This window comes from Phasianus colchicus, chromosome 4, assembly GCF_987193195.1.
Source record: "Phasianus colchicus chromosome 4, bPhaCol1.hap1.1, whole genome shotgun sequence".
Taxonomy (NCBI): Eukaryota; Metazoa; Chordata; class Aves; order Galliformes; family Phasianidae; genus Phasianus; species Phasianus colchicus.
The window spans coordinates 35,120,168-35,147,983 of record NC_143439.1 but is presented as its reverse complement, the minus strand read 5'-3'; the positions used below and the strand labels follow the sequence as shown (position 1 = coordinate 35,147,983).

At 37.8% G+C, this 27,816-nt stretch overlaps 1 protein-coding gene across 5 annotated transcripts in view; it reads left to right on the top strand.

Annotated features, from left to right (window-relative positions):
• ADAD1 (adenosine deaminase domain containing 1) overlaps nucleotides 1-27,816 on the top strand; it is a 70,946-nt gene that overhangs the window by 11,392 nt on the left and 31,738 nt on the right. For 4 of the 5 annotated variants that reach the window (XM_090139174.1, XM_090139172.1, XM_090139171.1 and 1 more), the window contains 3 exons: nucleotides 5,073-5,139; nucleotides 26,754-26,829; nucleotides 27,606-27,769. The gene's annotated coding sequence lies outside the window, so the exon portion shown is untranslated. The remainder of the gene's footprint in view (nucleotides 1-5,072; nucleotides 5,140-26,753; nucleotides 26,830-27,605; nucleotides 27,770-27,816) is intronic. The other variant, XM_090139173.1, reaches the window with a different exon arrangement.

Below are 27,816 nucleotides of genomic sequence, written 5' to 3'. Positions count from 1 at the left end.
TCCCACAGAGTACATAATTGGTGTACTTGTTTGTCTTTGCAAAATTGTCTCTGTATGAAATAGTCTGAAAAGTGTTGTTTATTGAGAGGGCTTTATTGTAAATTACCATAATATTACAGTGGCAATTTGGTAATGTTTGGGTGTTAACCATTATCGTTTTTTTTCAGACTGTTTTGTGTGTTGTGAAATACTCATACATTGATGCCAGATTCTGTGCTGTGTTTCTTGATTTTTGTATTTCATATAAGTTTGGGAAGCTGTTACGTCAAGTTTCTGTATATCAGTAATAGTTGAATTTTGGTTTCTTATTGTAAGATGATTATAAAATGAGACTTGACAGTGATTTTTCCTTGAATGGCTTTTTTAACTGGCAAGTTGAATCTTCACTGAAGACAACCTTACAGCAAAGTTGTTGTTTTTTCATGATGCTAAAACTATTTTATGTATTCTTGACAGTCTGTTAGTGTTTTATGTACTTCTGGACAGTTTCTGTATATGGTTTTAGGCCTTTGGGACATGACCGAGGTGTTTAATGCTATTAAGCTAGAAGCTTAAATATGTACAAATAACTCCATTTTCTTTGTGTACTTGAGGCATTTTATTAATTGAACAGCAAACTAAAACTTCTGTGAAACTTAGTGTTTTTTCAAGGAGAGAAGTTTTTTTGTGAATGAGATCTGGTAAGGTGTGTTATGATAGCTGTATCCTTGAGGCATCACTTGATCACAACAGCTGGACTCAGTTTTTTTTATTTAGACTGTTTGTTAATGAATTAGGAGCAAGTGAACTATGCGTTCAGGTAGTAAATTGATGCATATACTGTTATCAGTTTTTCTCACCTACTTACATAGCTCCAAAGTACACTACACTTTTCCAAGTGCTTTTGAAACTATTTTTGTTAAGGAAAAACAGGTTCTGATATATCTATGTATATATCCAAACTCGTGAGAGGCAAGATTGCTGTTGCTGCTCCTGGCATCAGGCTGAATGGGCATTCCTGTCAGGCACATGCATGCAGAGCATGTGTATATACCCCCTATAGCCGGCACCAGTGCACAAAGTCTAGCAGGTGAGGGTCCTCTTACGGAGGCAGCACCACTGCCCTGTGGTTAAGAGCTCAGCTGCTGCTCTCTCTGGCTGAGCAGAAGGGAGATCATCTGATTAGAACGTGTCTCTGGGCAGGATGGAATCCTTCAGCAACTAGGCTGAGACCATGTTTGTCCAGTAGCTGTCTGTTGGTTTCTGGACCTGGACATAAAAGCCTCTGAGGTTAGAGCCCTGGGCCAGTTTCTGTTTAATTATATAGCTGACTAGGACTCCCCTACTCCCATAGCTCTTGACCCTAGAGCCTTGGTGGTGTTCTTATACCCTGAAGTGGCCTTAGGGCGCCACTCAGAACCCTCTTGCTCCCAAGCCTCCTTGCCTACTCACCAGCTCATTCTGTTTATTGCTGGTGATCATGGGGTTAGTTGCTCTGTATACACAATGGTACTCCTGACTACATTAGCACTCAGAGCCCTGTACATGTACATACAGGCAGAGTGGAGAGGAATGTGGTAGCAAGGAATTTTATGGGATAGGACAAGACCAACCCAGGCAGGTGTGCTGACTAGTGTACCATATACTTACATGACTGGCCCTTTGTATCTCCTCAACAATCAGTTCTGCACACTCATCTTCCCCAGGTCAGCTAAACACCTCTGCTTCCTTCTAAACATCCTCTTATTAAGTCCTGGGCAATCCTCAAATGCTCATGTCCTTCATCCCAGGAATGAGTCCCATCCCCTAGACCAGATGTGTCCAACCCACAGCCTGCTGTCTGTCCTGTGCCGTTATGGCACTGGGTCATCCCCACTGAGGCCTGATCTGGCTCTGAGCATACTTCCCTCACATAGCAACAACCAAACTCAGGTGTGTTATTAGCACTGTTTTGGCTGAAATTAACACAAGGGTGGAGGGGGCACAGCACACTGCTTATTCAAGTTACAGCAAATAACTTAAAGCATTTTGGTACTGGCTAAACACAGTCCTGTGGACAGTGAAGAATATGCATCCATCCATGCTTTCTGTTTTGGTGAAGGAATTTCAAAATAGGTTCAAGGTGGCTGAAAAAAGTAGCTTTTTTTCTGTATATTTGCAACTCCATTTTCAGTTGATGTAAATGCATTACCTGCAAATTTTCAAATGGAATGTATAGAGTTGCAATTGAATATTCAACTCAAAGATCATATCTCTTTACCAGATTTTTATAAGATCTGTCTTACCAGACAAAAATATCCCATGCTTTGCCATCACATCTTATTCGTGTCATTGCTTTTTGGCAGTACATACGTTTGTGAGCAAGTGTTTTCAAAGATGAAGTATAGGAAGAGTAAAATTTCATTTAAAAATCACTAATGAACACTTTGATAAGTTACTAAGAATTGCACCCACTTCTCTTGAATCAGGCATTTATGCAGCAGTTTCACAAAAATGAGGACGAATTATCCCATTAGCTTTATGGTTTTGTTTTAATTAAAAAAAAAAAAGTAAACAGTGAGGCTCAAGACAATTGCTCTTCATTCACTGTGGCCCAGGCAAGCCAGAACGTCGGACACCCATGTGTTAGAGAATGGATGAGCTTGGATGTGCAGCCAGGTGTTGCATGTAGGATAGAGCAATGCCAGACGTTGGCTCGCACAGGAGACAGGTGGCTGGAGCAGCTCAGCAGAGAGGGATGTGGAGATGCTGGTGCTACCATGAGCCAGCGGTGTGTCCTGGCAGCCAAGGGGACAAACAGACCTGTGATGTGCATTAAGCACAGTATAGGCAGTCAGTTGAAAGAGGTGATTCTCCTGCAATATTTAGTATTGATGTGGCCTCACCTTGAATACTATGTGCAGTTCTAGGTTCCGTAATATTAGAAGGATGTTAAGGTCCTTGAAAGCATCCAGAGGATAGCAACAAAACTTGAAGGCATGTCCTATGAGGAGAGGCTGAGGACGCTGGGTTTGTCAGTCCTGGAGGAGGCTATGAGGTGAGCTCACTGTTCTCTGCAGCTCTCTGAGGAGAGAAAGCAGAGGGAGGTGCTGGGCTTTGCTCCTGGGTACCAATGGCAGGAGCAAAGATGTACTAGTGAGGTTCAGACTGAACATTAGGAAACATTTCTTTATTGTGAGAGTGATCAAACTCAGGAACAAGCTTCCTAGAGAGGAGTTCGTTGCCCCATCCCTGTCAGTGTTGAGATGTTTGGACAGTGCCTTCAATTATAGGCTTTAGTTTCTGCTTAGCCCAGAAGAGGTCAGGAAGTTGGACTAGGTTATCTTTGTAGTCCTCTTTCAACTGAACTAAACTATTGTGCTGTATATACTTTTTAGGAAATGTGCAGTCATGAAATATCAAAATAAAAGTAAGAATCTAGAAGGCATCATGAGTACAAGCATCTGCAACACAAACAGCTTTTCTTCTACCTACCTTAACCAACTGTGTGTTTCAGCAGTCTTTGTAGTGAAGCAGATACTTTTCTGAAAAGGTAACTTGAACTTGGAAATGCTAGATAGGGGTCAGGCCAGTCAGAAAATGTAGTTTTGGAAATCCAAACAGAGTATGGCTACTGTACAGAAGTGATGTTACAGTCCCTGGAACTAACTCCAGTTACCAAAACTGCCATTTTCCAAGACTGTAAGTAACCTGCATCTCTCTTAACTGCAGCCTGACTCCAAAGCAGTTTGTGCAGACAAAAAAACAACGAAAACTTGTTTATAGTTTCATGTTCCATGTGTTTCATTCCTAAAATTGTTGGTGATTCCATCTTCCTTATGATTGTGGGATAAGAATCTCTTCATGGTCCTTTTTTTTTTGTTGTTTCTGAAGAACTGGACTGTTAACTCCCTTACACTTACTGCTTAATACTTCTGTTTAGGGACTTAGAAGAGGTGTTGGTTATTCCTTTTCTGGTGTGTGACTGTATGGGTTAATCCCAAGATCGGTTCTACCAAATCATTAAAGTTTTCTCATGCTGAAATAAATGATAAAAAAAAATCCTATTTAGTAACAGGTGTATACTCAGTAAAAACTGCTCCTGTACCTCCTTTGTGATCGCTGGAAGCTAGGCATCTACACAGATAAATGTTCATAGTGTTTGTACTGGAACATGTTTGTCTGCCAAACCACACGTTATGTGTGAAGCTGCTAGCTCAGGGAGCTGCTTTTTGCTGTAGATTAGAGGTTTTAGGTGCCGTAGATTTAAGAGATTTAGAAGTTTATTAAGTAACCCAATGAAAAATATCAAGTGAGAGATAATCTACAAATATATCAATATCAATGAGTTACAATCATATCATAGTATGTTCTTACAACTGTAAAAGAATTCATTTTAAATCATGTAAACTTGTGTATTTGCTATTGAACTGTAAATTGACTTCTGTTCTCTTCCTAATATTCAGGTTTCAGGCAAGCCTCCCTTACTCCCCAGCTTCCTACACTAAGTTTTTTTTTGGACACAAACATAATGGAGTGTCCAACACTAAGTTTTTTTTGGACACAAACATAATGGAGAGTCCAGCAGGTGTTCAGGGTACACTTTGGATTTGGCTGTGCTGGTTAGTATCACTGCTAGCGGTCTCAGCCTTATTTGGATTAATTGCTTTGGTCACTTAGACTTAGGTGGCCTAGCAAGATTCTGCACACTGAAGTTTATCTGCAGCTGTAGTACTCAGTAGTCAGTCAGTACTGTTCAGGTCACGCTCGCCCAGATGTTTTTAACACTAGTCTCTCTGATGCTATCTTATAGGCTCAATGCTTACTATTGTTCCTCTTTCCTTTGAAGGAGATTATTTTAATTTTTTTTATTTTTTTCTTTTTCTGCTTGCAAGAATTTATCCCATGAAAAGGAAAGTGTGTACAAAAATGTAGCATTCTGTAAATACTGACAAAGGAGAAAGAAATTTATAACAGTTATTTTCTGGTTTCTAGTCTCGCTGTATTTAGGTCTTACTGTTGCTACAGGCTGTCACTTGGAAAGCAACTGATTGAGAAGAGGGTGGGGCTGATCTCTTTGTGGCTAAGATGATTGACAGTATTTTACTTTTCAGAGTCATCGTGGGTGGGGGCAAAGCACTTCACTGTGGGAAGAGAAGTGGAGCAACAGATACCGATGCTGTGAGTATTTTCTCAGTTTTGGCAGAAAGCTAGCATTAGGCTTATTTTCTCTTCACAGCAGTCAAGAAAACTGCTGTGTTTTCCATTGTTAGTCTGTTTTTAAGTATGACTTGAAATACTCCATACCACACCCACCAGCAAAACACATCAAAGACTAAATGATAAAATGATAACTGTTGTAGTATGGCTTACTTTCATCAATTACAGTTTGCATTGCTAGCATTTAGAGGTGGTTTTGGGGTTGTAAAAGATGCTCTTCTTAGTTGTTTCCTTCTGCATAAATCTTAGAATGTCACGTGACTGACTCCATCTTCATTTGAAACACATTTCCGAGGTTCCACAAAAAGATTTTTGAGAATACTTAATGCAGTATGTGTTTGCTTGGATTTAAACATTAATTATCAATTTTATGTCAGTCATTGCTGGAAAGAACTGGCTATGTAAGTGTTCTGGGATGTTGGTACTTAAGTTACTTGTATATTTATTATTTCAGCTGCTTAATTGTTTCAGTTGTCTCTGGAGATTTTTGAGAACCACATATTTTCTTGCAGCATGGAGAAAAATAGTCCTGCAAAAAGTATATGAGACTGTGTAGCTAAGTAGAACAGGTAGTTTGGGATTTCTTTGGGTATTTTTTGGAGGGGCAAGTAGTTTGGTACTCTTGCATTTGTTTTTCCATGACATACCCTCTGCTGTATGCCAGCATAATCTCGTATTTTATATCAATTTTCAAAAACTGGGAAGACCTAGATTAGCTGCAAGTGTCTTGTTTTGAGTATAGTACCTGAACACTTGTATAATGGTAAATGTTGTTGACTTTGTAATTATAAATATTTTTTAAGCAGGTTAATGAGTTACCAGTGAAAGACAGTATCATTTAAAAAGGAAAACTCTAAACATGATTTTCATATGTTACTGAAATTTATTAAATGTCATCTAGAAGTGACTTTTAAAAATTCTTTCAGTAAATACTTGTCACTTTACTGACAATGTGAGAATCAATCAGTTTTCCAACATACATTTTGAGCCCGTAGGGCTTACAGAAAGGATCAAATATGATCTTAGAAACAGACGTCTTATCACCCGGACTAAGAGCATACAGTGGTCCCAGAATGGACAGCATATTAGTTAGCCACGGGATAAAATATATAAATTATTTGTAATTAAATAATTAAATAAATAATATAGCAGTAAAAATAAAAATGATTAGTTGCTTATTTTTGCATAGATCTCAGAAAGTCAGTCAGTTGTTGGAGAAAATCAGGAAAATTTTTCTTGTCGTTAGCTTCACAGATCTTGCATTCACCTTCTATGGGATTTAGATCCTGCAATACAGTAAGTTTTGTTAATTGGTGATAGCTCTCTTGCCATGTAGTTTTAGAATCCTGAATTTATGGCACAGTTTTCTGAACTACTACTTATCATCATTACCCTTCTAAAAACAGTGTAAGGTGACTTACATGATTTTGCATAGAAAACAAATCTCATACTTCTTAAAATGTTGACCTGTATAGTTAATTTGGCCCAACTGTTTTTAAGTCTTGGATTTTAATGCAAATAGATGTTGTCAAGTAGTTTGACATTACAGTGTTGTTGTACAAAATTCTTAAGCAACCACAACACAGTAGCCGTAAGGCAAAAGAAAAGACAGATTCTGATGTTCTTTTTCATTATTGCTGAAACACATTTGCTTTTAACTAGCTGACCATAAAGATTACCTACCGTAAGTCTCTGGAGGTTCTTTTTGATATTTTGAAGAGCATTTTTAACTTCATTTTCAATTTCAGGCTCATCTTCAATTTCTTTCTTCAGAGTAACCATTTCTTCCAGGTAACACTGCAGAGTTTGCCGACTGCACTCCTAATACAGTAATCAAAATCAACACATATATAAATATATAGAGATATAGAGTATTTATATAAAATGTTTTTTGAAAAAGATCAAATTCTTTTTTTCTTAATTGCCCATTATTTTTTTCCTTGTATCCCTTTAAACAATATATAGTTCATTTTTTCCCACCAAGTCACATTATAAGATTCTACATGTGGCCCTAGTTCTGTGTTAATTCTTGCAGCTTTTGAAATGTAGATGATCTTTACAGGACATTTTAAATGATGGAATATCTCTTGAGAATATGAAACTGCTGTATTAGCTCTTAAACTGAGCCTTATTTCCAGTTGTTGTCTGGAAATCCTATCTTAAGAAAAGGATTACTAGTTAAGGCTCTATTTTACAGCAGCAATCGTCAATTAATGCACTTTGGTTCCTTTCTGTAATGCCTATATCTGGTCTTACAGTTGAATGTCTTGGAATCACAGCATTGCTTGGGTTGGAAGGGTCACAGAATCACAGAATGGCCAGGGTTGGAAGGGACCTCAAAGACCATGAAGCTCCAACCCCCTGCCGCATGCAGGGCCACCAACCTCCACATTTAATACCAGACTAGGCTGCCCAGGGCCCCATCCAACCTGGCCTTGAACACCTCCAGGGACAGGGCATCCACAGCCTCTCTGGGCAGCTGTTCCAGCACCTCACACTCTCTCTGTAAAGAACTTCCTTATAGACTATCTCATTCCAAGCCTTTGCCCTTGGTAGGGCTGCCACCCTCTAAGTCATGCTGCCCAGGACAGCATCCTACCTGACCTTGAGTATGGGTACATTGCTTTACACATCACTCTTACAAGCTCTTTTAGGCACTTGGTGATAATATGCTATTAAATCAGCCTTACACATCTACATTTGAGCACTGGAGCTCTGAGATAGTTACATCTTGATCTTGCCAGCACAGAAGACAAATGACTCAGATAAGGAAGTGGTTCCAGAATCTGGTTTTAAATCTTTACTCAAACAAAATTTCTGTTGAGAATTCTGTTGGATTAAAAACTTAATTGGAGGCTCAAAGTTGTTAACTTGCATAAGTATCTTAACTACTTCCCAGTAACAAAGAAATTGATAATCTTGTTAGCTGCTTGTACACTAAATTAGAATATCTGTATAGATCAGCAACCTGTCAATGGTAAATAGACTGTGATAATGGTGTATTTAGAATGCTCCTGGACTCAGGTATGCAGTATTTTAGAAAAAAAAAGAAACCACAGTGACGGTATTGGCATGGAAATAAGTCTTACATATTTACTGAACACCATAAAATAAGAATTTACAGCTAAATCTATCTAGGATGAGTTGGTTAAGTTTTACTTCTGAAAAGAGCTAGTTAGAGCATAATTAATTTCATTATTAATGAGATATGGGAGATATGTTAAAGAGAACCAGCTACTGTTGCTGCATCTGTTTTTGATAAAATATGGGCATTTTCCTAAGGATATTGCTGTATTTCAAAAGTTTCTAACTCTTTTTTCATTCTCTGAATTGTTCTGTTAGTGTTGATACAACAGTATTGCCTTCTGCAAATATTATACAACATACAATTGATTCATAGAACTCTTTTTGTGTGAATTGAACTGTGAAGTAAGCAAAATGAATACGGAGGATTAGTTTTATGTTTTGTATTGCACAGACCAAGAAAGTAATATCATTCATTATCTTGTTAATGTTTAAGAATATAAATCAAAGGCAGAAGTGTATTTTAGGAAACCATTCTACCCTCACACTGAATTCAAACACCTCAGATTTACTTTCTATATTGTCCCTTCTGATAAGTGAATCGTTTTGGTCTAAATCAATAATATATCATTTTAAAGTTGCCATATCTTAGATGATGATAGATATCTTAGATATCTGAAAACAGAAGGCTAAAGCTCACCTGGATCTCATTTGGTGTGTAGAGCTCGAGATGAATCTCCTGTAGAGAAGAGGGAGAAAAAGTTAATTTTTGAGGACAAACTGCATGGAAAAAAATAAGAAGAAAACATTAGCAGAAAAGAACTAATATAGGAAAACCATCACTTACGTTCTTGCTTTTTTCCAGTATTCCTAAATCTTTTATTAATGTTGGAAGAATTTCCATTTTTTCTGATGATAGCGATGCTCCATAAGCTGTAGTCACAAGCATTGCTACTGAAATACAGCTGAAGATCAGTACTTTGCACATCATGTCAGTGTCCCGATTATCTGTATGCTAGTATTCAAATTGTGATGTACAATGCGAGGTGATAAGTTGTCATTAAACTGTTTAGTATTTATACTCTTCTCTCTGGGGGGAAAAAGATGGGGGCGTCATGTAAAGAAGGTTTTTATTACACATTTTTTCATATGCTTTACCTGTATGGCAAGAATCATTACTTTTGTTTTTCCTCCCCGATGACACTTTGGAATTTTTTTTACTGCGAGAGGGATTTTACCTACATTCACTGGTGTAAGAGAAGCCCACACTCACTTTTGGCACTCACTCTCTCAGTGTGCTTTTTGCATGAAACACTTTTTCCCTCTTGGGCTGTCCCACTCCCTCATAGAATATGCCATGCAGTATACTACTGACACACCAAATGTTCTAAAGATGTGTAAGTTAACCACTGTGTCTACTGGTATATGTTTGTCCTTCTACAAATCCTGTGGCATCATTTAAGCACAGAAGAAAGACATACTCTCACTTTACTAATTGTTGTTTAAACAACAGGAAGAAAGCTGGCTTCCTGTCTGAAGGTGGTTTTACCTGTCATCGTTTGCAAAGACAGTTAAAAGCAGCTTAGGTGCATAGGTCAGTCTTTTATATGATCAACTTTAAAATGTGTATGGAAAAAAATCCATGAGGATGCTTTGTTTTGGGATGTTTAACCAAGTTTTCTGTTACTGGCATGTCTTAATGCTGTTCATTTTTCCTTGTGCATACCTTTTTCTTCTCTCCAGTTTAAAAATATTTACAGATTTTCATACTGATAGCCAAACCACTGCATTTTGTGGTGCATATTGCAGTACTGAAGTTGAGAGTCAGCAGTCGTTTCACCTTGGACTCTTGTTTAATATTGCTGTATTGTTTTTCTTCCTGGTTCAAAGGTCTGTTTGCTGATAATCTTGGAAATGCTGTGAGCAGTGTTTAAAAATCACAGTTTTCTTCATTTTGTGCACAGTTCTGAGCCACATACTCCCCCTGCTGCCCAGAAATCTCTGTCAAAAATGTTTTTTCTGCTCACTGCATTTTTCTGCTGAAGCCACATGGAAGAAATTCAGTTTCTGTACACTGTTGTGGGTCTACATGTTGTAGCATTCAGAATGAGGAAGTCTGGGCGGGTGACTGCTTCTTCATCCATTGCTATATGTGGAAACTAGATGTGGAAATCTGTTTTGTAGATTCTGACCATATAATATATATGTATGGGGCCGGGGGAGAACAATTCTGTCCAACCTCAGAATATGCTTTTGCTTGGGTTAGGATTAGTCCATTACTATAATTGTTTTTTATGAGTGTCTGTGTAACTGTCTGAAAACCATAAAACTGGTGTTAATCATCAGTGTGATCTCAGTACCTGTATCAGTGTGATCTCAGTACCTGGATAAATGAGTTTTCATTTCCTAGTTTTGAAATAAGCACAAACATTGAATGTGTACAGTCATATGGAAGTCTTAGTAGCTATTGTAGCTTACTGTTCATAGTAGGGGTGCAGTTTGCAACCTTTCCTGGCACCGTATCTTTTGTCTCATCTATTTATTCCTGATAGCAGTTAATTTCAGACAGGCTGCAGAGGCAAGCTACTGAGCAATAGGTTATGAGGTTTTTCTCTCTAAGGGTGCTTGTACAGTTCGGTCATTTTATTCAAGGATTTGAGGTTTTTCGTTTAACGTATTTTGTACAAAGCATTAAGAAATACCTCAATACTGAGCACAAGATACATTCTTATTGATAATGAAATTGGAATTACTGCTCACTACTTTCAGTGCTATTCGGTCTTTGCTGTTCTGTAATATTATAGAGACTTCTCATCTGTTTGTAAAGTAATCCCTGGAAATTCACTTGGAAGCAGTGAATTTGAGATTCTGAACTGAAGCCTCTCAGAATTAGTTTTTAGCATTGATTAGAAGTTGCTCCACAATATTTGTGGATCTAGAGAGAAGAATGTTCATGTCTTTCTTATAGAGGATTTTGTATACTTTTTGTAATACTTGTGCCTAATATAAAGGACTCATTTTTTTCTTCTGGAAACTAAAGTAAATGAAATAATGATCCCACTGACTAAATTTCTGGTATGCATTATACATGCCTTCAAAGTCTGGAAAAGTTTTTACATAGGATCTGATACTTCTCAGTTTTGGCTCTTATTCTTTTGTATATCTCTAAACTGAAAGCTTGCTTTTTTTTTTTTTTGATTTTTTTTTTTTTTTTCCCTGCAAACTTGATGACAGGTGAATTTTGGAGAGAACTTTTGGTTTCTTTGAGGTATTAGACATTTTGTTCATCAAGGTGCTTGCCTCCTTTCTCCATCACCAGAACAAAGTTGCATTCATCTAGAGTCATCATGTACCACATGTTTGGTATATTTTAGTTCATGTGCAGGAGTTTTTCAGACTCCTACTTCAGTAGCATGCTTTCACAAGATTACTGTCAATGAGAGTCATAGGAACCACAGTGAAGTTTTTATCTCTTGCAAAGTGTTAATTATCAACTTGTGATCACAGACTGTTGTTGACTTAACTCTTTAAATGTTTTCATGGCCCTTTAAAAAGAATTTTGAATAGTTGAGATTATATTCATGTTTACAGATCTCATACTTCTAAGCAATAATGACAAGAAGAATGCCTTTTTCATTAGGGAAACTCATGTAAACATGTTGAAGTAAAGGTTTGAATAAAGAATTGAGTGGTAGTTGTTCATCATTTGATTTTAAACCCTCAAAAAGAGCACCTTCTTTCCTTCTACAGCCTTTTGTCAGGTTTTCTCCTCAGTCAAGCCACGGTAGAGATTCATGACCTGGCATCCATTTAAGAAATGGATAGCTAATTCTATAAAAAGAACTCAATTGATAACAAAAGTGTAGAAGCTTAAAAAATAATAGAACTGAAGTGTATTTTAGTACACCTTGTAGAATGGAGCACTTCTTCCAAAGTCCCCGTGATCCTAACGCTCAAAATCGCCAAGCTATTAAACAGGTGGATGCTGTATTTTCTGTTGAGCAACAATGACTGTAACAGTATCAGTTACAACTAGTAATCTGTCTGTCCTTGTTGCAGCATGTTTTTAGTAGGTACTAGAACAATTTTCAGATGAATACAAGGGATTTCAGAAAATACAGGAGGGAGTTGCTGGCTGTATTTATAAGGAAAGTTAAGAAAAGGCAGGAGAAACCATGAAATAATTTTCTTGAATTTCTTGATTCTTATAGGATTACAGTTTTCTGATTCACCAGTGCATGTGATAACATTTTCACTGGGACATAAAGGATGAAGGAAAGTATCCTTTGGATGGCTTGTAGAAGAAGAACAAATTAAGCAAGGAGTGAAATAGGAAATCAGAAGTTGCCATGTTGGATTAGAACAGTGGTTTTAGCTAGATTAATCTTGTTCCTGACAAGGGCAAGTACCTACTGTATCAGGCGCAAAGAAAAACACCCAAAGTGAATAATTCTTCAAGGAAAAAATGAAATAATGTTTCCTGCGAGAATGTCAACAACAAAAAAAGCTTTTGGCTTTACAAATTTAACAGATCTGAAAATAATTGATAATTGGGAATGTTTCCTCAAAACCTGTTTTAAAGTCATTTTTCATTGAAATGATCAACATCAGGATGGACCATAAATAGTTCTAATAGTTATAAACTAGCCTTTCCTTAAGGAAAGTAAATTACCAGATTTATTGTTGGTAGCAGTATGTTCTGAACATCCATTTCTATCGGTATATGAAATGCGGACAAAGATGATGGTGATTGAGGATCTCCAATGACTAGGAAAAAGCAAGAGCAACAACCAAAACAAAAGATGATGAGCTAGAGTCTGGTCATTGTCACCACAGTCCCTGGGCTGACAGGAAATATGTGAAGCTAAATAGGAGTGGAGTCTTGCACCTACAGAATACAACTGGCTGGGAACTGACTGTTTAGGGAGCTGCTTTGCCATAATCAAGGTGGGAGTTCTTGTGGACAAGTTGAACAAGTTAGCACTGTGTTTGTATCGTGTCTAGAGTTGCTGTGTAGAGTTTCTCTTCCCAGAGATGTTCAAAAGCCATCAGGCGGCTGGCTCTGGGTGACACTGCTTGAGCCAGTCGGCCTCCAGAAATCACTTCCAGCCTCAGCCATTCTGTGATGAAGATTAATGACATGCTGGACTGCATTAAAGAACTTAGTCAGGAAATTGAGGGAAGTGGCTGTCCCATGCTCCATGCTGTTCTCCTGTGGCTACATCTCAAGTCTGTGTTCGGGGCACCTAGAATAGAAGAGGCACTGATAAACTGAACAAAGTCTAGTGGCTCAGAGATACCACTATGATGGTTAAGAACCCATGATGTATGGGGAGTGGTTGAGGGAATTGAAGTTTCTGAGACTGAACGGAAAGTCATCCTCTCAGTCTCTAAAAGGAGATTATAGAGAGGATGGAGTGGGGCTCCTCTTGGGGACATGCTACAAAAAGACAGAAGGAACAATCACGGGTTGCAGGCAGAGGAATTCTGGACTCACAGTGGAAAAATACTCGAAAAGAGTGTTTGCACAGGAATTATGTGGTTATCTAGGTGATAATTTAGATAGTTATCTGTGGAAGTTGTGCGATCATGGGATCATCATAGAATCATATAATTGTTTGAATTGGAAAGGGCTATTAAAAGTTATCCAGTCCAACTTTCTTGCAATGAGTAGGGCACGTTCAGTTAGATGAAGTTGCTCAGAGCCCCATCCAGCCTGACCTTGAATGTCTCCAGGTATGGGACATCCACGACATATCTGGGCAACCTGTGTCAGTGCCTCACCACACTTACTGTAAAATACTTCTTCCTTATGATCAATTTAAATCTTCTCTCTTTTCATTTGAAACCATTTCATACTGTCCTGCATCACAGCAGCCCCTGCTGAATGGTCTGTCCCCTTCTTTATTATAATCTTCCTTTAGATACTGAAAGGCAACTATCATATCTCCCTGAGGACTTTTCTTCTGCAGGCTGAATAGCCCCAGCTCTCAGCCTGTCCTTGTAGGGGAAGTAGAATCATAGAATCATAGAATCACCAACTTTGGAAAAGACCTCCAGGATCATCCAGTCCAACTATCCACCTACCACCAATATCTCCCCACTAAACTATGTCTCTTAGTGTCGTATCTAAATGTGTATTGAACACCTCCAGCAACGGTGGCTCAACCAGTTCTCTGGCAGCCCATTCCAGTGCTTGAGCACTCTTTCTGAGAATTTTTTTCTAATATTCAACCTGAACCTCCTCTGGTGCAACATGAGGCCCTTCCCTCTAGTCATATCGCTGGTTACACAGGAGAAGAAGCCAGCCTCCTTCTTGCCACAACCTCCTTTCAGACTGCTGTAGAGAGCTTTTCATTCATTTGTTCCATTTAAAACTTCAAGCTGTTACAGAGCATGGTCTTACACAACTTCAGGAGAAGGCTTTGCTGTGCCACAGTTTCCTAACCTTCTGGCAGGTACTCTGACACACAACACCATTTATCAAGCCTCTGGAAGTCTTGGCCTCTTTGTCATACAGATCTCTTGTCTGTGGTTACTGGAGAGGCATTTAGGCTCTTCTTTTGGCTTTCATAAATTAACAGTTGATGGTACTTACTAATGATCTCACTAATAGATTTTCCATGTATGCAGAACGGCCAATGTCAGTAGGTCTTCATGTGCAAAAATATCTATGGCAAAGATATTTAGAGCTGTTGGAGTTGCTAGAACTTTTTTAGAACAAGACTGTGAAATAACTAAGAAGTCAAGCAACAGAAAAGAGTAAATGTTGCCCATTCTTAACTTTTCTTATTTAATTGTTGGCCATAGTAAATATAATGCAGTTAGGGCATTGCAATAAGAAGAGTGGCAGGAAAAAAATCTTTTCAGAAATTAAACTTAGCAAGGTATGAACTTCAGAGCTGGTGTTTCCATTGTAAGGTACAATTTGGGGTGACTGCAAGACAGAAAATGAACTACTGTGATAGTTATAGTCTAATATGGTCTGGTAAGTTGATTAACAAAGGGTAACAGTTGGAAGTGTACCTAATGCAGATTAAGATGGTGTGCTGTATCTGCAGATGAAATTATTTAATTTTTGCAAGACTTCTTTGTGAACTTAAATGGATTCTTTCTATGTGCATATAATCTATGTTCAGTAATGTATATTCACAAGAATGATCAGTCCTGTTTGTTTTTTTCTCTTGGAGCCAAATGGATTTTTGTAAGAACAGTCTTCACAGTGAACATTGCCACAAGCAAAACTTAAGTCACCCATTTCCTTTTAGTTGAATGTATCCCAAACCTTCTGAAAGTGTTCCCAGTACACCCACAAAACAACACAAGTGTTAACCTCTACTAGTTTTGTTTCACACTTCTTTTTAAGTGAAAATCTACAGAGACTGATACGAATGCACTGCTGATTAGACAGTTCTGTGAATTTGGCTCACTGATTTTTTTGGCATATGTATGAAAAACTGAATAGGCCCTTCAGGCTCTTGTTCTTTGCAATTTCCAGATGAACTGTGTGTTCTGGATGCATATTAGTTCTCTATTTGAGACAAAGGAAAACCAAATGTGAGGTGTTATGAAGAAAGGAAATCAATTTGGAGCACTATTGTTGAATGGTGTCACTGTGTGTTAACTGTTACTGGTGTGATAGGAAGGAGCTACAGAGTGAAAGTGTCGCTTTTTGTGGAGAATTTTTTCTAAAGTTATTCTATAGTTACTCATTGTGATGTAAACCAACTCTTAAATTCCAAGGTGATGTTATAGATACATATAGTATATAACCTTTAGGCATAAGCACTGGTGACACATATGCTATTTGGCAACCAATAGAATAGTCTTGGTGGACTTAAGACAAGGAGAGTCCTTATTATGATGTTCCAGTTCATGTCTATTGCTTCTTGTTCTGTCACTGAGCACTACTGAAAATAGCATGGTTCTATCCTCCTGTGTAGTGAGAAGCAATTGATGTATGAGTCCCTTCTGAAGTTCTAAGAAGGGTAGGTGCGCCTGAGTGCAAGAGGATGTTCAGAAGTATGGAACTACATGGTTACTTGCTCCTGCTTTACCTCTAACCTGTAAAATGTGCAAGCCCAGAGTGCTCTGTACATGCCATGTTTCTTCCTCCTTTTTTTGTTTGCTTGTTTTGGTGGGTTTTGTTTTTGAATGTAGTGCAGTAGTAGCTAAAGTATGGTATTTGCTGAGGAAGAAATTTATCTATTTAAGTTTTTGCTATCCAGCATCTCAAAGAAGTGCTGGCCAGCGTTGTCTTTTTCTGCCAGTGCATTAAAAATTAATTAATCAGAGGAACAAATTGATGAAATAGTAATCAATATCAAATGTGTCTTAAGCCTCTAACAGAGTTCAAGGCTTCCTAAGAAAAATTCGTGCATCCCATACCTGGAGGCATTCAAGACCAGGTTGAGTAGGGCCCTGGTCATCCTGATCTGGTGGCTGGCAACCTTGCCCATGGCATGCAGATAGAACTGGGTGGGCTTTAAACTCCCTTTCAACCTAAGTTGTTCTGTAATCTTCCCTGCTGTCAGGGAAATAAGGGGGCTGATCAAATAAGGAGAGTGTGGATCCAGTTTCATTTAGCATAGATGGTGTTTAAAATTCTGCCTTACTAGTATGTCTGTTTTGTCCCAAACACAGCATGTGAACTTTGTGATAGTTCTTTAATATCATCACAGATAAATCCACTTACCAACTTCAAAAAAGAAATGAAATTTGCAATTTGTTTCAGTCTTCTGAGGGGAAGTTTTAAGGAATATTTAAGGAAAATTTCCATATTACCTGCTTGGCATAACTTGAATTTGAACATAAAAACAGGAGGAAAAAATGTTACTAGGAAAATCAGCAGTGGGTTTCAGTGGCTGATTCAGAGCTAAGGAATATTCTTGGTTCTTTCCCTTCCACTCATGTTGAAAATTCATTCATTACTAATAGATGCAGCACAGCTAGCTTTTGTCCTAAAATCTAAAATGGTTTGTTACTATTATTTTTTTCCTCTATGTAGACCACTGTTTTGATGACTTTTTTAGCATTTAATCCTGTTGAGGCACAGTAATTCAGTATATGATATGCTTAAAATCAGTGGTGTCACACGTGTTTGGTTTCTTTACAGAAAAATCAGCAGATCAGTTGATTTGCTATGAAGTCATCAGGCCAATGATCAGAGCAAAATTTTTGCACTGCTAAAGGTCTCAATAATTAGTAACAGTGTTAGCACTGAGCCCTTTTTAGGTTAGGCTATTAACACTTGACACTTATAATTGCAATATGAAGCAGTATATGTTCAGGGAGTTATTTCTGCTTGTGCCATAATGGCTAGTGTTTTTTTTGTCGTTGAGTTTGTTGTCTTATAAGCATGCTGATGAGCTTTTCAAAATGAACATCTTTTTACAATGAGATGATATGGAAGCTGAAATTTCATCCAGCTGGCAGAAGATAATTTTACTTAGCTGTTCTTTGTATGACTTCCATTCTGGAGTACTTCTCATATGTTGACTGGGAGGGACCACCATACTATGCATTTCTGATGTGATACAAATTATACCTTCCTCATTGAGATTCTATTGAATTAACTAATGTTAAATCATCTTTGTTCATCATTCTCAATGTCATGTGATTGCTTGTATCATACTAGTGCTGAGAGTTGAAAAAGGTAACCCCAAATCTTGATAAATCAAACACCAGATAAAATAAATATGATTATTTGTGTGATCATAAATGTGATCATTTTGGCAACGAAAGGATGGGAGGTGGTGGTTTCTATTTTTACCGAGCCATCATAATTTCTGTTTGTAACCTTATTTCAGCAGTTTTGTTTCACTGTGGTCATTTCTAGCTGTAGAGGTGCTTATGCACTTATGATCATTTCTTTTGATCCTTCTTCCTTGGATTCCTTTTTAATGTAGGATAAATGTTTTATTTTATCTTAAGACTATTAAAAGGTCTGCCAAAGTTATTTACATTTACTTCTACTTTAGCTTTTTTAGTATGATTTCCAATGTGCTCTGAGGTTAGGAGTAATCATTTTACTCTGTTCATAAAGCCCTTAGTATAGCAGCAACTTGGGCACAAGGGTGCTTTTTGAAACAGCCTCCATGCTGGATTTGATTGGTTATCTATTTAGACAGCTGTTAGCATGCAATTGAGAGTAGGTAGGGGGGTATCTGCTGCCATGTCATTAGAAAAGTTGATTGATTCACACATGAGGTTTCCACAGCTGCATGGAGGTCATTCCCTACTCCTTTTCTTGAAGGAAATAGCGTGTGTTTTCCTATGATTTTTTTTTCCTTCCTTTGTTCACAGTTTAGCTCTTTTGCAGCTTCTCTATGACCCAGCTTCCCTTGTTTCCTAGGCTGAGAAAGCCTTTTGCTAAGAACGGGGATAGTAAAAAGGATCTGTGTCACTCTTACCTGAGTACTAATAAAGTGCAGCAAAGCAACAGAGCAGGATCAGGTGTTTGTGGGATTGAAATAAGATTATCATTTCTAAAATCTACAGCAGAGACCAATGCAAAGTAGTTGAGTTAATTAGCTCTGTGTAGTGTTATTTGAACCTTTGTGCAAACAAAAGGGAGAGTTTTGGCACTGAGCTGGAGCAGAAAGCTAGGATGTATCCTCATAGATACACAAGGCTTAAAGATGACTACTGCTAAGCAATTTATCAGTGCAGGACAGCAGTATCTAGGATATGTTTTGCAGCTACTTCTGGGGAAAGTAGAAATTATGTTAAAAAATGACAGTCAGCTACCTCAGTAGAAAGTTATATAGAGATTATACATCACATATTAAGTCCTGTGGTAACTTTAAAAGAATGCATACCTCTAGACCTGCATGTGTGCCCTAGCCACATCATGACCTCAAAGCATGCAAGACCTTTATGTGCGTCACTTTTCCTCCTATACCCTGGTTTTCTCAGAAAGGAAATGCAGTTGCGTGGGCTGGAAAGGAGATGCTGCGCATTCTAGCTAGGCTGTGATCTGGATGATTAGTATAGCTACCATATCAGCTCCCAGCCATCACTTGATCTAAATGCCGAAGTCAGAATCTACACTTTAATTCTTTAATGCCTAAAGAATATCATGAAATGCCCTGAAAAATTGGTAGATCTTAGTAAAAGCGAGTTTTTTTCCAAGACTTGTGTTGGAATGGGAAGAGTAATTCTTTGGAGAACTAAGCCATTTTAGAGACTGGGAATATTAAATTTCAAACCAGTAGAGAGTACTTGCTTGACAAAATGGCAGGAGGGACAAGAAACATTCAGACCCAGAACACACTATGTGTTTAAATGCATGCACTATTACTTCGGGGTTTTTTTATGTTAAAATAATATTCAGGCATGACAAATGAAATCCAAATCCATTTTATTAACTTTATAAACCCTAAAGGAGAGAATGTGCTCTTGAGTACTCTTAAGTAATCCCTAGAAAAACTGTGTTCAGTAGGGTTTGGGTGGTAAGTGTGTCACCTCAGAAGTTTGCTGGACTTTGAGAAGGATGTCTTTACATTTCTGTTCAGTTTTTGGAAGACAAGACTGAACAGCACAGTAGCAGAAGGACTGTGATTTCCACAAGAAAAGTTGCACCTTTGAAAGCTATAAAGGAATTTGATCAAAGCAGGCTACAATATCCAAATACCAAAAAATCATTTGCTCCATAAGTTCAGTACATCTGTATATGAGCATTCACATTTGCAGATCAGTAATAAAAATTTCAGGAAACTGAAACTTTGAACATGTCATTAGAGGTTTCCGAAAGGACCACAGTGATCTGATTAGGCTTCATTCTAGTCTCACTTTATTTTTGTAATCTTGATAGAATATGAGAAATCTATTAACCACAAAGAGTTGAAATTGCACACAGGTTTTGCAACAATCTAGACTTATTCTGAATGATTTCTTCAATGGCTAAATACAAAATTCAATATACTGTATTGTGGAAAGCAAAGATAAATTTTAGTGCGGAGTTCTCACTTGCTTTCTGGAATTTCTTATTGACAAATTTGGCAGTGGAATCAAAAGAGATGGAGAAATTTGGTTGGGTATTGGTCTTCCCACATTATTCAAATTACTGTACTTTTTACTTTCCATATCTTGCTGAGGGAAAGATTGACAGTGATTTGTTAGTGTCAAATGCATCATAGCAACTTCAGTCATATATTCCGTAACCAAATACTTGAGAGAGTAAGCATTGTGCTCTCTCACCCCATTCAGACCCAAGTAAGTGTTCTCTTAATACACAGGCTTTCATATAAGTGAGTAGGAGCAGAGAGTGCCTTGAACATGTCATTTTGTACCTGTTGAGTTTTAAAACTTTTAAGAAAAGTGTCTTTTAGATTTGCTGTAAAGTGTTAGTAGTATACAACACCCATTATAGCCTGGCATCCATGAAGTAGAGTGAGGAACAGTGAATGTTTGATCAGTTAAGTTTAGTTTTTAACTACAGAGAGTACTTGTCACTGCAGCGAGTATGAAGATGATTAGAGCTTACTAAACTGTAATCATCTTATCATGGTTTTCTCTATAGGATGAGCTGACATCCTGATGGAATAGACCTGACGTTTATATCCAGATGTTAGGGTGATGCTTCCTGAAAGGTGACATTGCAGCAGATTTAAACCTGAGATAGGAGAGTAGGGTGGGGGAAAAAAAGTAGACTGGTATTGTAAATATACCTTTCACCTGTACAGAAATGGTAAAGCAGAAGGTTGTGATCTGATGCAAAATATTAATTAATACTGTAAATAGAAATAGGATGCACTGCTTTCACTGTGTAACACTTCAGGATTTCAGATAGGATAATTACACAGGTACAGAGTGCATGAAACTGGTACCATATTTGTCTATTCAGTGCCTTTGTTTAAGGCTGAGGCTATAGGAAAAAAACATGTAATGCTGTCATTAGACTCTTGGAAGATGTTTGCTATTATTTTAATGACAAATCTCTACAGTATTTTTTGTTGTACATAGTTCTTCAAAAGGTTTTTTTCAATCTTTTCAATGTTATCTCTGTGGAGATATGAAAAAGAGCTATTGACTCTTATGATTTGTCCTAATACTGTGCCTACTTTCTTCCATTTTTGTAAATCTTATGCCAAATTTCTTACTTCAGTAGCTGCCAAAAGCATTAGAAGTGACTGTCATGTTAGAGCAATTGTGATTCTGCTTCATGTGGACGATGACTTAACAAATGTGACTCAACTTCTGTAGAAAATACTGTGTAACAGAGAGCTGTATGGTCTCCACTGTGTGCTTTTTTAAATGCTGTGACATGTATACAAAAGATTGTAGAATCACAGAATATCCTGAGTAGAAAGTGTCCAGATAGAATTGTAGACTATTCTGAGTTGGAAAGGACTCAATAGAATCATAGATTGTGGTAGTTGATTAGTTTTTTCCCAAATGAAATATAGCACTTCTTTGAAAATACCAGTTGAGGCTTCAACATTTCAAAATTTATGACAAGTCTACTTACTGTCTTTCCACTTTTTAAACTGAAATTTCAAATGTGCTGCTAATCTCTTGGAGAAAACCTATTATTTTGGTAAATTCAAGTTGATGCTATATGAGATAATAGTAATATAGAAATAGCATTTAAAAGAAAATTTGGATCAAATTTCAGGTAGAGATTCCTTGAATCTTTCAGTACTTAAAATTTCGTGCGTTTGCTTGTGAAATAGAACACTGTTGCAGATCTCCCTCTGTCTTGACAGACTGAAAGAGGTGGAGCTGTCTAGCCTGGAGAAGAGAAGGTTCCGAGGTGACCTGATAGTGGCCTTTTAATACCTAAAGAGGAGTTAATGGAAAGAAGGGCTCAGACTCTTCAGTACGGTCTAAGATGATAGAAGAAGGGGAAATGGCTTCAGGCTTAAAGAGGGTAGATTTAGATTGGATGTAATGAAAAAGTATTTTACAGGGAGGTGGTGAGGCACTGGAAGACGATGCCCAGAAATGTGGTTGATGCCCCATCCTTGAAGACTTTCAAGGCAAGGCTGGATAAGGCCCTGGGCAACCTGATTTAGCTGTGATGTCACTTTTCATTGCAGGGGAGTTGGACTGAATGATCTTTAAAGGTCCCTTCTAACTCTAAGCATTCTGTGATTCTATGATTCTATTTAATGACCAATTTCATAAGATTCATTTAGAGTGTGGTGTGCAGTATGCAAGTGAGATGTTTTAAGAAGACAGTGGATGCAGGTTAGTTTCATCTTAGAGGCTACATTTTCCGAAGATATAATCAACGCTTGATTCATAGTAAGCACCATAACATGTAGAGACTAGGTTTTCCCTGCAGCTACGTTCCTGAGCACTATTTGAAATAATAATAATAATTCTTAAGATACTCTCCTTCATGTTGCTTATACTTTACAACTTAAATTATGGTGGCATGTAGGGTTCACAGTGAGGACCCTGCATTCAAGGACTTTTATGAGGTGAGGCGGTTCTTGTGGCTTCGCAACCAAATGTGAGACAAGAAAAAAGTGAATGAGGGAAGGACCAGGGGCTGATTCAAGTAATGAAGGTAGCTCTAGTACATTGAAGGATGTTGTGGTTTGTTTTATTGTTTGGCTGGTTGCTTTTCATTCTTGCTTGAGTTAAACAAGAAGAAAACTGTCTCAAATATTGTTTTGTTTAGAATGCTTATTTCAATTACTGTATTGTCTTTCTGTGCTAAAAATGGATCTGCAGGTACCTCACAAACAAAATGTGCTAAGTCTGAAGTTGAGATACAGTGCAAGACGAATAACCAGTGTGACCCCTCCTTTTCTACATTTTTAATTAAAAAGTTTGTCAGAACAAATGCAGAATAGCATTTGTGGTTTAGGTCATATTTTCATTATTAACAAAAGCAATTCATATATGGAACACAGGGGTTTCCCCTGTAGTGTATGGTATATCCCTGCTTGTGGTAATTCAGGGTTTTTCCTCTCGTGCCTGTTCAGGTAGGCATGTAGTCTAACACTTCTTCTTCTCCTAGATGACTATACAGTAATTTCTTCCTTTCTGTCCAATCCTGACAGGTTTTTGTAGGATTGCCTGGTGAGGTGAACTGTGACTTTAAGCAGGGATGTGGTTTAGAAACTCCCATGTTGTCATTCTCGCAATGATATTGCCTTCCCTGTTACCTGGGGAAGTTGCTGAGCCCTTCTTTAATTTTCCTCATGAGTAAATGAAAATGAAATTTCACCACTTTTTGTGGGAACTTTATGCCTCCTTCTGAATAATCCAGTCCTAATTCTGATCTCATAGGAACAAAGAAGTACTTTGCATTCGTATTTTGCTTCATTCTGATGCATAACCTTATAATTACCATATAAATATATCTTAATTTTGACTCTAATTTTTTCCCCCCTGGAATTGGTGATAAAATAATGCACTTTGGCTTTAACGATAGTAGTAAGTAGTTGTGAAAAAATCTACTGCTACAGATGAAGTGTCCTTTCGTTCCCAAGGAAATCTTAGTACTTCATTACCTTTACCCACTGGATTGCAAACCACGTCTAGAATGTGGTTGATTATTCTGTTTGTATCTTACAGCTTGCAGTGAAGGTAGAGAGAAGGTGGGTTTTTTAGCCTGGCTACCAAACCTCTTCCACAGCAACACTGTCTTGAGTGTGAGATTGTTGTTTGTCTACTGGGAATACTTGCATGGTTTTACATGTATGGAGAATAACACTATGCTGGGAGTGCTGTAAGTTTCTCTCATGCTGAGGTTGCCCATAAATGTGCTTTTTCAACCAGATGTATGTATATCTCTTCTCCTTGGCAGGCTTTTTCAGACTGACACAGCAGTAGCTCATCTAGATACTATTGGCTAGAAAGGCATTACAGCTATCTTCCCAACCTAGGTGTTCTGTTAATTACATTAGTTTTAGCGTGCTTTCTATTAGAATGATTTTCTTCAACACTGTCTTTTTCCCATGTAAATTCTTATCGGTGGCTTCTATGTTACTTGTGTGGTGTTAAATAGTTCACTAGCTCACTAATAGCTGAATTTACTCTGTTTTTCTTGATTTGTTATATGGGAGATTCTGTGTAGTTGTAGATTAGGAAGAGGGGAGAAAAAAAAACAACAATCCACAAGTCAGACCCTAGTCCTAGCAAGGAAACCTGTGAATCTTCCTTGTAAGGTAGGTAGCTGGGTTGTCTCTGGTTCTGTTTTTTTTTTTCTTCAAATTCTGTGATTTACTGAGAGTTGGAACTAGGGAGTGTGTAATTGACTGTTAGCATCTATTGTACATGTGCGTGCTGCCTAGGGAAAGAACGGGAAAATCCCTTTGTTAAATTTGTCTTTGAGACTTAATTCTTCAGTTACTTCTTGAACAATAATGTCGTCTGAAATCTATGAAAATCTCTATGTTCAGATTCCACATTCAGAGAAACTGGAGGAATGTTTTATGAGCTATGTTATGTTTTATGATTTTTCTCATAGTGCAGTTTTATTACTGTGTCTCCACATACCTTCGTGTGTGGCTAAACAAAAATGTCAGAAGATTCTATTTAAATACCTAAGAGAAAAACCAAGAGTGAAACCAAATTCTGGGGGAGACAGACTTCCAGTGTTAAACAGGAAGTGTAAATACCCAACACAAATGTTAGCAGAAGCATCATTAATATTATTAAAGGTGTAGACATGTTAAATTTTGCACTCACCTCTATCCAGAGATTATTCTTCTATTTGTGGGGAGCTTAAAATAACATAGGCTGTCTAATTTAATAGTAAAACTGGAAACTACGAAAGTGAAAAGAGGTAGTTTTTCTGTGAGGTAACCAAATGGATGATGGTGAGGGGAAAAAACCAACTAGCTCACTGTGCCTAAAAAAAATTTCATTTTTAAAGGAAGTGTGCTTATTGTTACGTAGTTCAACATTAATATTATGATCTGTTTATGTTATACAGGTAGATTTTATAGCTTCTTATTCTTGATGTTCTGAGATAATAACTAACATTTGAACAGCAGTGTTGATTATAAATCATAATGCATTTTACAGAGAAGATTAGGTGGTGTTTTTCTCCTGTAGAATTTGAAGGGCGTAGGTAAAAAAAGCTTCTGAATGCCAGCAGCAAAACCCGTAATATGCTAGTAGTCTCTAAGGTTGAACATGTTGCCATACTGTTTTACCATTTGTATGGAAGCAAACGTGTTTCTACAAATAGGAAGTTGGGCTTGTTCAGCCTGGAGAAATGAAGGCTGCGGGGTGACCTAATTGCAGCCTTTCAGTACCTAAAGGGAGCCTATAAACAGGAGGGGAATCAACTCTTTGAAAGGGTAGATAACAGCAGGACAAGGGGAAATGGTTTTAAGTTGAGGGAAGGAAGATTTAGGTTGGATGTCAGGGGGAAGCTCTTTACAGAGAGAGTGTGAGGTGCTGGAACAGGCTGCCCAGAGAGGTTGTGGATGCCCCATCCCTGGAGGTGTTCAAGGCCAGATTGGATGGGGCCCTGGGTAGCCCTGTCTAGTATTAAATGGGGAGGTTGGTGGCCCTGCATGTGACAGGGGGGTTGGAGATTCATGATCCTTGAGGTCCTTCCAACCCTGGCCATTCTGTGATTCTGTGAAGTTGTTTAAATTCCCTGTTATACAGGGAAATTCCTATGTACTAAGTTTTAAGCTGGAGGAAAAGACCAATTAATTTTCATATTAAATAAACAAAATTGAAACAGCATAGCAGCAGACTATGGGAATGCAAAAGGATTGGTTGCTCTTGCTCAATCCTTTGCTAACACACCCCATTACCTGTCCCAGTCTGCTCTCCTCCACAGTTAGAGCTAGCTCATGTTCTCTTCTCCAATTCCATTAAGTTGGAGTTTGGGAATTTGGAATGGGAAGATTTGGTAATGTAGTTACATAGCAACATTTGGATTTTGTTGCCTGTTTTGCCATTGAATTACTGTTTAACCTAGTACAGCTAACTTAAACTGCATCTGTCTTTAATTATACATGAAATAATGATAGCAGTTCTTTTCAGTATGTCGGTGCAATGAGGAAATCCTAAATATGTTTCAGTGAACAGTGCTTCTACTTACTGTAACTGAATTTACCCAAATATTTCTGTTACATGACACTGATTTGGGCTGCCTAGGACTTTGCTGCTTGTACATTGTTTGGCTTGAAAAGCTGAAGTTCATCTATTATAAAATCTCTGTTGCTGTTGTATGAAGTGTATCTGTAATTTCTTGGTCCTGCTGGACAACTGTTTGGTTTGTCTGAGCTAACATACACTTGATAGGGCAAGCAAGAGTGGATCTTCCACTTCCAAAAATAAGGACAGTGAAAAATATTGTATTATTTCAAGGCTGTGTTAATAGATTCATTTTTCCTTACAATTATTTGAATGAATCATCAGAAAAACTTTTAGGAAGAAACCCTGGAAAAAAATGACATATTTCGTTTTGAGATTTTTAGCAATGCATTAAAAAAAAAAAAAAAAAAAAAAGTTGAATGCTGTATATTTAAGTTTGTAGTATTTAAAACAAGGTTTTAAGTAGCCTATAAGACAAAAACCTCTTAAGCTCCTAAATATTCTAACTTCTTTTTTGTTGTCCTTTTCAGTAGCTCTATCTCCAGAAATGGTTTACCACCAAGAAAAAGTTATATTCTGCTTTTTTGGAGTCCATTGAGTTGAAAAGTAAGATATTCAAATGCTACTTGTAGTGTTGCTTGAGGTTAATGGAATTGAAGAAGAGAACATGAGCTAGCTCTAGCTATGGAGGAGAGATATTGGGACGGGTGATGGGGTGTGTTAGCAAAGGGTTGAGGAAAAGCGACCAATTCTTTTGCATAGACACAAGCAGTGGCTGACACTAAAAGCAGTTTGCCCCTTTTGGCACAATATATGCATGCAAAGGCCCCAAAATTCAATTTAAGTCTGTATGCATCTGGACATTCTCTGCACGTTGGTAGAAGCAGAAGGAAAAGCTCAAGCTCATTGAGAGCAAGATCAAGCTCACTGGATTTGGGAGAACATCAGTTGTACCGTGCAGTGTGCTGAAAAGCATTTCTCTTGCTGCTGTAGGCAAAAGGGATGTGTGGGGCCTCTCATACCGCAGTGCTTTTGAGAATCCTGAATTCTAAGTAGAAGTGAAAGGACTTTCACTTGTATTCAGAAACTAGTCTTATATTTTTTCCATCCAGAAAATGATTGAAAGTTTGTGAAGAGAAAACAACAAATGAAATAATCAGAAAATGAGTAGGCTTTGACTCAGTGTTTTATAATATTTTATAAGTACAGGTACATTAGTCATATTCTCTGAAGGATTTCTTGTAAAGGATTTGTACTCTTTGTAAGTTTTTCCTGTGATTAATTTTTTAAATAAAAGTTTGGGGTGTTTTTTTCATTAAGGGAATGGGTACTTTGGAAATTGATAATTATGGAAACTGAAATGATCGCCTCCTGATTTTCAGGGACGTAAGCTGGTAAGAGCACCTTGCAGAAGCTTCTGCAGAGGAAGCCATTTCGGCAGAGGCTTAGCCCTGGTGTGGAGCTCAGCAAACCTGAAGGAGTTTCATATGGTACCTGTTCTGGGGCACCACCTGCTGGTGCTTCCTCATCTGTCTGCTGAAGATGGGTATGTGCTATGTGCAGAGTTTAATCTCTGTGATCCCTTAGTGGCAC